General features: G+C 49.2%; 1 long non-coding RNA gene across 1 annotated transcript; it reads right to left on the reverse strand.

Annotated features, from left to right (window-relative positions):
• Window positions 1–9,054: 9,054 nt before the first annotated feature.
• On the reverse strand, window positions 9,055–10,897 carry LOC147369063 (uncharacterized). The gene is made up of 3 exons (XR_015168472.1): window positions 10,593–10,897; window positions 9,949–10,145; window positions 9,055–9,563 (listed from the first exon to the last, which is right to left on the reverse strand). It is a non-coding gene; the product is annotated as an uncharacterized LOC147369063 (long non-coding RNA).
• Between the last annotated feature and the right edge of the window lie 358 nt (window positions 10,898–11,255).

The raw sequence follows: 11,255 nt of genomic DNA on the forward strand, positions 1-11,255 counted from the left end.
GGAACAGTGATATGAGGGGGATTTTCACTGTATACCCTTTTCTACCTTCTGATTTATAAATCATGGGCATGTATTGAAGGCAGGAGGAGAAGGGGATGACAGAGGATGAGATGGTTGGGTGGCATCACTGACTCAATGGACATGAGTTTAAGCAAGCTCTGGGAGATGGTGAAGGACAGGGAAGACTGGCGTGCTGCTGTCCGTGGGATCACAAAAAGTCAGACACGGCTGAGCAGCAGCAGCATCCTGGTGAATGAATGAATGAACAAAATTTAAAAGAAAGGAAGGAAACTCCTTCTCCTGTACTCTAGAGGATGCGGAGGTGATGGACGGGGAGACCGACACATTTATTGAATATTTAGGCCATGGGGCTGTGCTCCTTATCCTATAAAGCTCCCTACACCCTGGGAGGCAGGTGGTTTATACCCATTTCTCAGATGAGGAAGCTGGACTCAGCTCTCTAAAGCAACTTACCCAAGATGAATTATGACCTAAGTTAACCAGCAGAGCCAGCCGGGAGCCCAGGTCTGACTCTGTCTAATCCAGCTCACTCCCCCATGGGGAGTGTACAAGGAGCTTGACTTCCTGCGCTACTGGCACAAGAGCAGATCAGAATCTCTGGGTCTCCAGCATGGACTCAAATTCTCCCCAGGGAGCAGCTGCACTTTCAAATTCATCCACTCCCAAGGCAGAATTACCTGATTCCTTCCCCAGGGATTCTTTTCAGCTGCTGGATTAATCACAGCATCTCACTTCCCCCACCTCTGAAAACAAGATCCAATTTAATTTAGGGAGAAAAAGCACAAAAGCCATAAGACTCAGTTTATCCCTTGAAATACAGTCAGACTGAAGGAAAGAATTAATTTTTAATTCCATCTTAATTACTCAGAGAAATAATCTATTGGCACAGCCTGGCCCTGGGGTGCCCCTGGCTGATCTCTGCCTGCCACAGCCAGCACCTGAGGCTCACTCCAGGCACTGACCACAATGGGGAGAGGAGGGGCCTGGGCTCTCACACAGGTACCCTTGCTGAGGAGAATCAGAAACTGTAGAAAGTAATCCCTAATCTTTCCTTTAGCCCAATCTCAGATTTCTTTAATAAAGTGAGATTTATTCCTCAGTGATGCATAGTGTGTGTGTGTGTGTGTGTGTGTGTGTGTGTGCTGTGGGTGTGGGTGTGTGTGTACAGTGAGGGGGGGGTGTTGGTCCACAGGACATGCCAGATCACTTGTGACCCTAGGCTGAGGGGACAGGGACCATGTCTTCCTCATCATTTACCACTTGTTAAGCAACCCTCACTGAGCACCTACTATGTGCCAGGCATCTTGTGGGAACCAGGGACCCAGCAGAGCCTGTCCTCCCCCACAACACAGATGACATTCTAGGAGGAGGTGGGGGACATAGACAATAAACCGTCAGCAAATAAATATAAGTTCATGTCGTGATAAGTGCTATGTGGTAAATACAATAGGGCAATGGGCTGGAGAGTGATGGGCGAAGGTTTTCAAGAGTAAATAGGGAGGCTCTCTCCAGAAAAGGGTGATGTGGGGCTGAGGTTTGGGAAGAGTACATCAAGCAGGGGGCAAGGCAGGTGAAAAGGCCCTGAGGCAGGGACTGGACAACTTGTCTGCAGAGGAGAAAGGTGGGTGTAGCTGGAGTGGCTAAGCCAGGCACAGGGTGAGAGTTGATGACTTTGCATTGCATTTGGTGCCGAGGAAGGCACTGTGTGTGCGTGAGGACACACAGTAGGTGCTCAATAAGGGCTGGCTGCACAAACTGCACCCTCTGAACTGCTAGCATCTGGGAATCTGTTTGCTGCCATTTTGTCCCTTCCCCGCTGCCAGGGAAATTCAGACAACTGCTAATGTCCAGGAAACCGCCCTCTGCCAGCCCTCACCAACACTGTTTTGATGTGCTAACAACTCTTAATGAGGATCCTAATGAGTCACTAAAAATGGCATCATTAGGTTGAGAACAGAACAGTCTACACAAGCGAATGTCCAAAACAACCAGGCGATTAGCCAGGGAGCAGACACTGCCCCCCCTTCCAGCCTCTGCCGGGCAGGCCGCTGCTTTCACCCAAATGCAGGGGCCAGTGTGTCTGCCTGTATCTCCTTGGGCTGTGATTCCCCATCCCAGCACACTATCAGACTGGGTTCTTACTACCACATAAAGCTGTTAGTCTAAGAACTGAGAAAAATGAAATGTATATGCTGTGCTTAGTTGCTCCGTCATGTCCGACTCTGTGACCCCCTGGACTGTAGCCCACCAGGCTCCTCTGTCCATGGAATTCTCCAGGCAAGAATACTGGAGTGGCTTGCCATGCCCTCCTCCAGGGGATCTTCCTAACCCAGGATCAAACCCAGGTCTCCCACATTACAGGTAGATTCTTTACCATTTGCGCCACCAGGGAAGCTCAAGAGTACTAGAGTGGGTAGCCTATCCATTCTCCAGGGGATCTTCTGGACCCAGGAATCGAACCAAGGTCTCCTGCATTGTAGGTAGATTCTTTACCAGCTGAGCTACCAGTGAAGCTCAAATATATCTATATATATATATGAATTTGCTTAAATGTAAAAGTGGAAGTGAAGACATAGCTCGAGGCTGGTCAGAACTTAAAGTGAGAATGCATTAGGACAGAGTTCTGAAGGGAGGATGTTTTATTCGGCCTATTCAGAAGTTACAAAAAACAAATGTTTCCCGCATTAAATAACAGCAAGACTTTACGTAAAAACGTGGGTGAAAAGCCAGAAGCCTGGCCTCCCTGGCCCCGCACCCCACTCTGTCCTCTTTGTTACAGCCCCCACCATGCCCCAAGTTCTCCCCCACCCCCGAGACCAGTGTTAGTTGCCATTTATCATCAGGTTTGCCCAGTTGATTTTCTCTTTGTGGATTTAAAGGAAAAAGGCACATATTTCTCAAAGTCCCTTGATCAAAAGTACACAAACAAAACACAGATCAAGAGAGAGAAATGGTGGGGGAGAGACTAATTTCTTGAGGACGTGGAGACAATTCCTACATGTTCAATGTGCAAGTAAAGTGTGTATGCTTCCAGAGAATCCACTAAAATGCCATGGAAAGCAATCCCCTTCTCATCCCACTGTCGCACAGCCTGGGCCCCACGGCGTTGAAGCGGCCTTTGCCCCTGCTTAAGGGACTGTCATTTCTGCACTGGGATTATTGCTATGGCAGGGGCAGCCCTGGAAGCGAAGTGTTCACTGTTGGGAATCTGAGTGTGTGACTTGCTTTGAGCATGCTGCAATATTATGAGTATCTTGAGTTATATTCTTGGTGAACCTGAGCATTACTGTGTTTTCATTTCAAATCCCATAAGCTGATCTCACCTGATTGACTTCTGTGAGTCCAGCCATGGAACCCAGCAAAGACGAGTAGGGCCAACCCCTGCCCTGGGGAGCTGGCTACTCTGGGCAGGGGCATGCATAAGGGCAGTCAGCATCCTGATGATGGTGTGTGAAAAAGACCATTTTAAAGTGCTCAAAATGTTGACTAACTGTATTACTCCTTACTGTTTGAAGTTTGTAAAAATATGGTCATGGGAAAGAAGTCAAACCCTTCAAGAAGTTGTCATGAAAAGCAAGTCTCTGCTCACCCAGACCCCCGGTCTATGGGTTTCCCTTCTTCCACTTTCCCATAGAGCTGAATCAAATGGTGGTCCCCAGAGAGGTATGCCCATGCCTAATCCCTAGTATCTATGAGTATGACCTTATTTAGGAGAAAAGGGACCTTTGTAGATGTAATAAAGTAAGAATCTGGAGGTAAAAAAGTTATCCAGGATTGTCTACTTGGCCTTAAATCCAATGAAAGTGTCCTTAAAAATAGACACAGCACAGAGGAGGAGCCAGTGCCAACTCAGAGGCAGAAACTGAAGGGATGCAGCCATGAGCCGAGGGATACAACAGCTGCTGGAGCACGGCGGGGAGGCCTTGGGAGGGAGCACGGCCCTGCTGACACGTAGATTTCAGACACATGGTGACTGAATTAATTTCTTTTGTTTTAAGCCACAGTGTTTGTGATAATTTGTCATGGCGGCCACAGGGAACTAGAATTCCTCTCTTTCTTTCTCTAGCCTTCCTCCCCCTCATTTTCTAAATACAAGGAGAATATCATAATCAGTGTATTTTTTTTTTCATTTAAGCATTGCTTGAAAATCTCTCTCACAGACAGCTGCCAATGGTCTTATTTATGCTTGTATGGTATTCCATCGTATGGATGGATACACTGTTGATTGGACTACCCCATCTCTTACTAATGAACTGAGATTGTTCCCCATCTTTTACTCACACACACAACACTGCAAAGATGGCTTTTCCTGCACAGGTGGGTATGCGAGGGAAACACCTGCAAGATCAATTCCCACAAGTAGAATTGCCGTATCCAAGAGTGTGAGCGTTTCCCATTTTCCTCGGTATTGCCAAATTGCCCTCCAAGGAGGTTATACAACAGATTCCTTTTTAAAAGTACATTTTTTTTCTCATTACAAAAGTAATCTTTTAGTAGAATTCTTAAGGGTGATTTGATTACACCTTGTAACCAAAATCTTTTCTAGCAGAACATAGTCAATAGGAAAAATAACATCAATTACCTGAAATTTTCTTGCCAGCCTGGCTCGATTGGCCCTCATCTGCTAAACAGGAGTTCCCGTGTTACATGTCTGTTTTTCCTCCAAGTGGCCTCTGTTGGGGGCTCTGAGGCAGAGCGCCAGGATGAGGCTCTTTGAGCCTGGAAGGCCATCAGAAAGGCCCCCTCTTCTGCCATCAGTGAATAATTCCAACCTTCCCTATCTCCCAACCCAGGTTCCTTTTATGAGACAAGGAGAAAGGGAAACAAGAGAGTCACGCTCCCATCTGGACAGTCCTGTACAAAGCTAAATGTCCAGTTTGTCCTTGTTCATCATGTTCCTGGACCAGACTTTGGCTCAGAGGAAACTCCCCTGCTCCTCACCAAGGTGGAGAAGGAGGTACTGGTTCCCTGAGGTGTTACCCAAGCTCCATTCTGCAGGCAAAGGGAGCCTTCTCTCCTCTACTTCTGGCCTGGATCAGCTGCCAGGTTGGGTGGTCTCTGCTGTAGCGTGCCCACTCCCCATCAGTCCCCCACAATGGTTTTGGATTTAAAGAGATCCCCAAAGACCATCTTGCCCTGTTCTTCATTTTAGGGATGGACAAACCCAGGCCAAGGGAATGAGTCAATTGATCCAAGACCACACCCGCAGGGGCCCCCCATCACCTGCTCGTGAAGGTTTGAGCTCCTTCCATGGGATACAGGGCCTGGCTGGATGTGGACCCTACCTTCATTTCCAAACCCATCTCCTGCCACTCTCTGCCTCACCTGAAGTGGTTTGAATAGCCAAAGGAATTTGCAGTTCACCTGCTGCAGCCGTCTACCACCACCCCTACCTGCCAGCCCCAGTCTATATCTCACCTCCAGCCCACGCTCATCCAAACCCTTTCTTTCATCATCTTTGCCTCATCAATTCCTTCTAATTTTTATGACTCAGCTCAGACACACCCCTTTCTCCAGGAAGTCTGCCCTGATTGTTTCCTAGTCAGGTTGGGTACCTCTTCCTGTCTCCTGAGCACATTTCTATGACCCCACTCACTCTGGTTATCATGATGTGTCTGGGGTCTTTCTCCTTACTGCCACCACATAGAGCTCTTGGAGGACTAAGAAAAAACCCAAGTCATCTATGTTGGCTCACATCACCCAAGTAAACATGTTTATTGAATGAGCAAATGAACAAACCAGAAGATAGGTGACAGTCACTGCAATAGATTAGAAAGAAGGAATCTTGGGCAAGGTGTCAGGAGACCTTTGCTATTTATTATTTGCACACCACTGGGCAAGTTTCTAACCTTCTCGAGGCCTCAGTTTCCTCCCCTGTAAAATGGTGTGATCTGACTATACACCAGTCAGCTGCTGCTACATAACAAACAGCCATAGGCTGTGAGTGACTTAACGGCAATAAGCACCATGCAGTTCATGCAGTCATGGTTGTCCAGGTGTTGGCTGATTCAGCCTGGGCCCCCTGAGGTGGCTTGCCAGGTCTGGCTCTGCTCAGTGAATCTCTTGTCTTCTGTGGGACGGTGGGGTAGCTGGATCATATCCTCAAATGGTGATGACAGAGGCACAAGAGAACCCATGCAAGTGTGGAGAGGCTCAGAATGGATACTCTGTCCATTCCATTGACCAAGCTTGTCATATGGCTGAACCCAAAGGTAATGAGGGAGGGGACACACTCAACTCTGGGGGCAGAGAGAGGAACTGCTAACTCACATGGGAAAAGGATACAGAGAGGGTGAACAAAACCAGGGCCCACAAACCAGCCTGCTGCAAGTTATGCGGTGAGTGCAGATCCCGTGGGGCTGGCAGGCTTCCACCCTCTGAGATCATCCACCCGATTCCTCCTCTGCTCTGGGTCCCTTCTTGTCCTCCCGCTTGGTGAACTCCCCCTGTTTCTTTCTGCCAACTGGGCCCAGGTCGCTTCTGGTGGAAATGCTGTGTGAACAATTCTTTCTTCTCCCCATTTCTCACCCTGTACAGAACCTCAGCCCAAATCATCTGCTCCCTCCTTCAGCAAGAGCACAACTGATCATGTGGTCTCTTGAACCTGGAACCTGACATTGGCCTCCCTCTCTGCCCCTCCAGGGTCTCACCAAGCCCATGAATTTCACCTCTCAGCTCCCTACTGACCCTGCCGCCTGCTCCTAGGACCACCTGCTCAACCCTGTCCCAGGTGGCCTCATATTCCCTAAACTGAGTCCATGCCTCCTCCAAAAACATGCTCCATGCTGTCACCTATGAGATCTTTGTAACAGGCAGATCTGCTTGGGTCTTCACTGCTAACAGCAGGGGCAGCCAGGCAGAATACATAATTAAGGCCATGAGGGGACAGGGTGGATGCTACGGGTAGAGTTGTGTCTCCTCTCCACAAATATGTTGGGGTCCTAATCCCCAGTGCCTCGTGATGTTAGCTTATTTGAAAGCAGGGTTATTACAGAGGTAATCATGTTGCGATGAGGTCATTAGGGTGGGCCCCAATCCGACTGTGTCCTTATGAAAAGCAGAAATTTGGACACAGACAATGTGAAGACACAGGTAGAACACCATCTACAAGAATACCGGAGGCCTCCAGAAGCCAGGGGAGGGGCGTGAAACAGAGGGTCTCCATAGCCCTCAGAAGGAACCAGCTGTGCTACACCTTGATCTTGGACGTGCGGCCTCTGGACTGTGAGACCATAAATTCCTGTTGTTTAAGTCACCTGGTTTGACATACTTTGCTACTGAGCAGCCCTAGGAAACTAACACAGTGCGGGGGAGTAGGGACAAATATATTAGCACACTTGAAAGGAAATGGTAACTGAGAAGCACACTGGGTTCCTGTGGGGGAGAGACAGGCAGAGAGTCAGCCAGAGAGATGGCCACGTGAAGCTGGACAGGCTGTTTCCGGCTCTGAAGATGCAGGAAGGGACCACAAGCCAAAGAGTGCAGGCAGCTTCCGGAAGCTGGAAAAAGCAGAGAAAGAGATTTTCCCTTACAGCCCAGAAAGGAATGCAATGCTGCTGACATCGAGATTTTAGCAGGTGAGACTCATCTTCACCTCTGACCTTCAGAACTGTAAGGGAGAAAGGTGTGTTGCTCTGAGACACAAAGTTGGTGGTGATTTCTTAACAGCAGCAATCAGAAACCAATACGGGACCCTCCCACCCACCCCCCAGCCCTCTGCTCCTCCCCGTACCCATCTCTCTCAGCTTTGAGCCTGGGAGGCTGAGCCACGAATGACCACACAGTCAGGCTCCCTAGTTCTCTGGCTAACAGGTGGGTGCAGCCAATGAGCCGCCCCCATGGCAGACAGGAGGGTGGGCAGAGAGAGAGGCCAGGGTATTTCTTCCTTCTCCCTGCCTGCCTGGGAGGTGGTCCTGTCAGTGGCTGCATCCTGGGCTCCTGTGGACGGCCCTTCCAGCTCTGGTCACACTGTTCTCTCCCGTGTCTGGCGCTGCCACTCCCACTGTGGCTTCTCTCATCACCCCACCTGCATAGACCCTCACTAAAGTCTCCTCAGAGTTCCAGCCTTTAGTCCTATATGACTGAAGTGGCCTTCTGTCTCCTGCCAGAAACCTGCCCAAAGTCAAGGGGTGTGACCCTCAAAGATGATCCCGCCCATTTCCTCAGGACGCTCGGAGGGGCACTTCCCAAAGGAGAGTATTTAGTGTGACCCTTGCAGTGATTCCACAAGTGGGATCAGGAACAGGGATCCCAGAACTGGGAAAGGGGTCCAGGATTGGATTCTCCACCCTTTTCCCATAAATCTGTGGGCTTAGACGGGTCTTCTGGACTCTCAGAAAGCTTGTTTGCTGTTGCAGAACAGATGGAGGTGTGTCCACTTCCCAGGCTGACCAGGGAGTGAAGTGGCCTCACGTGTAGGAGCACAGTCAAGCCGATGGGGGCATTCCAGGAGCAGAGCAGCGTGAGCTCAACAAGCAATCACGGCCATGCCTGGGGGGCAGCAAGCAGCCAGAGTGCCTGGAAGAGTAAGACCTATTTCTGGAAAGGTGTGTGGGGAGCAGGGCCCAGAAGGCATTTAGAATCAGCGCAAAAACCTGGATTCAATTCAGTTGGCAGTGGGCTGCTGGGTGGGTTTTTGAGTAGGGGAGTGACACATGGTCCGAATGATTCAGGACCGAGAGAGAGAGAACGGGAACTTAGGAGGTTAAAGATCTTTGGCAACTTCCTTCAGAGAATTTTGCAAAGCCATCTGTGTCTTGTTTTCTTTGTGTGAAAAGGGGAAATAGAGGTAAATAGAATTCCAGAAGCAACTTATTGACAGTGAGTCCCTGAGAGCAATTATTTTCCTGGGTAACATGTCTTCCGGCTTGAAGTGTTTGCCAAGCTTGTGTTCAGGAGCCGCCAGGAACAGGAGGGCCTCCACGTGAAGGGCTCTTGTGGGGTGGAGGGTGGGAGTACACTCTCATCATGGTCTACGGGCTGGTTGTACGTTCCTGGTCATACGTAGGAAAGGGAGGAAAAACTGAGTCACTGAACAAAGTTATACAGAGCCACCAGATAAATGAGGTTGGTGGAAGCCATCCCGTCCCTGAAGAGTCACACATATACCAAAAGGCACAAGATAAAAGCACTCACCTGGCTACACAGAGCCTGGTCGGCACAGAGGGGCCAATCTGCTCTCATAGTGCATCACTCCTGTTGTTAATAGTCTCTACTGTAACAGTCATATACGACTTTGGCATCTTGTAAAATGTCATTGTTATTTCCTTAAAATGACTTGTTTGGAACACTTCTCTGTATTAGTCAGTACTTTTTGGCTTGCAAAAGTCAGAAACCCAGCTCAAACTGGCTCAAGAAAATAAGCCAACTGAGAAATCCAAGGGTATGAGCTGCAGCATCAGGCATGGCTGGATCCAGGTATAAAAACACTGTCGTCAGGACTCTGCTCCCTCTTCCCCACCCAGGTCTGCTTCTTCTGCACTGGCTTCATTCTTTGGCAGCTTCTTTCTCCATGGTGGTCCCAGCAGCTCCAGACTTTTATTCTACAGGCCAAGTACCCCAGAGGAAAGAGAGGACTTTATTCTTCATGGAATGGAACCCTCTTGGCTTGTGCAGGGTGGTGTGTTCACTCTGACATTGCTGTGTCAGGGATGGCAGGCTCTGGGTGTCTGTCCTAAGTGTCCACTCCCTGAGAGGGGTGGGTGGTTCCAGAGGGCACGTATCTGGGCGCAGAGAGTGAGGTGAGGGGTGGATGCTGGACTCATCAGTAGAGCAGGGGCCACCATGTGTTCATTCCTTATTTTCTCCTTCACTCTCAATAACCCAGTGTACATTCTAATCCAAAAATGTGTTTGCTAACAAATCTACATGTATGATAATCCATCACAGAAAATATAAAACTCTAGACCTGGCTTGATTCTTGCTCACCTTCTTGGGAGCCAGGTTCCGGGAAGAAGTGATGTCATGGGCCTTCAGAAGTCTGGATGGGAACAGCTGGACCCCTCTGCTTAATGCAGATATCCCCAGAGTGATGAACAGCAGAGACTTTCCCTGAAGAAGGAGTAAAATAATGCAGTCTAGAGCTCAGGCTCAGGCAGGTCCTGAGGTTACTCTATGGGAAGGACCTGAGAAGAGACCATTAACACTGTTAGCTGGGTCCCTAAACAGGGGTCTTTCCACATTACTTAGAATTTTTGGGTTGCAAGTAACAGAAACTAAATTCAGACTGACTAAGGCAAAATAGTAATTATAAAATTATTATTCACAATATAAAAATCATCACAATAAGCATTATTAACATATATTTATGTGATTAATCACATAAATATAAAATTGGATATAATAGAATAATTATGAGTATTATAATAAATATTATTTCCTGACTCATATAACTTCAAGCATGACTGGATCCAGGTGCTCAACAAGTCATCAGGAAGCTGTAAGTCCTTATCTCGGGTGTCTCTTCTCTGCATTGGCTTTATTCTCAAGTCCTCTGCAGCATTGGGCTTATACTCTCAGCTCAGAAGTCCCAGCAGAAAGAGAGAACCCCTTCCCACCATCCCAGGATTCACCTGGATTAGATTTCAGATTGCCTGTCCATCTCCAAACTACCCTCAGTAACCAGGGTGATGAGATATGATGATGGGCCAGGCCTGTGGAATGCACCACCCTAACTCCCACCCCTCCCGAGTGATCAGATCCTTTCAAACTGAATGAGGGGGAGGGGTGGTCCCACAGAGGGGGGCCGCTGCCTGCAGGAAAAAAACAACAGCTGTCCCTCACTCGGGGAGGGGGCTGGTGGGGGAGTGCTAAAGTACAGAAGGCAGCCACATGCCAAGCAGGAGAGAAAGGCTGTTCCTGGCGGAGAAGTCTGAGTGAGGACTGGGCAATGAGGTGGGGGAGGGGAGTGCTGGGGAGCAGGTGTAGGGTCACATATGGCGGGAGTCTTCCGCAGCATGGCCGATGGGCAGCCCCGAAGGCAGAGCAGAGGAGAGAGAAGCTGGGGTCAAAGGCCCACAGAGCAGTTTGGTGCAGCTGGGAAGCAAAGCCTGTCCTCTTGTCTCAGTTATGAGTCTGATGCCTGCCGCCCCCCACACCCCCACTGTTGGCAGTCGTGCCCTGGCTCCGGGGCTCTTTGCTGCTGAAAAGCTTCTAGCTGGCTGCCCGTCTTCCCGGAGTTGCCCAGATGGCCAGGGCACGAGGAAGATGCTTGTCTTCCTGCAGGGGTTCAGGGC

The sequence above is a fragment of the Bos grunniens genome, chromosome 7, assembly GCF_055505025.1.
Source record: "Bos grunniens cultivar Pamir isolate PY7600 chromosome 7, Bosgru_T2T1.0, whole genome shotgun sequence".
NCBI classification, from domain to species: Eukaryota; Metazoa; Chordata; class Mammalia; order Artiodactyla; family Bovidae; genus Bos; species Bos grunniens.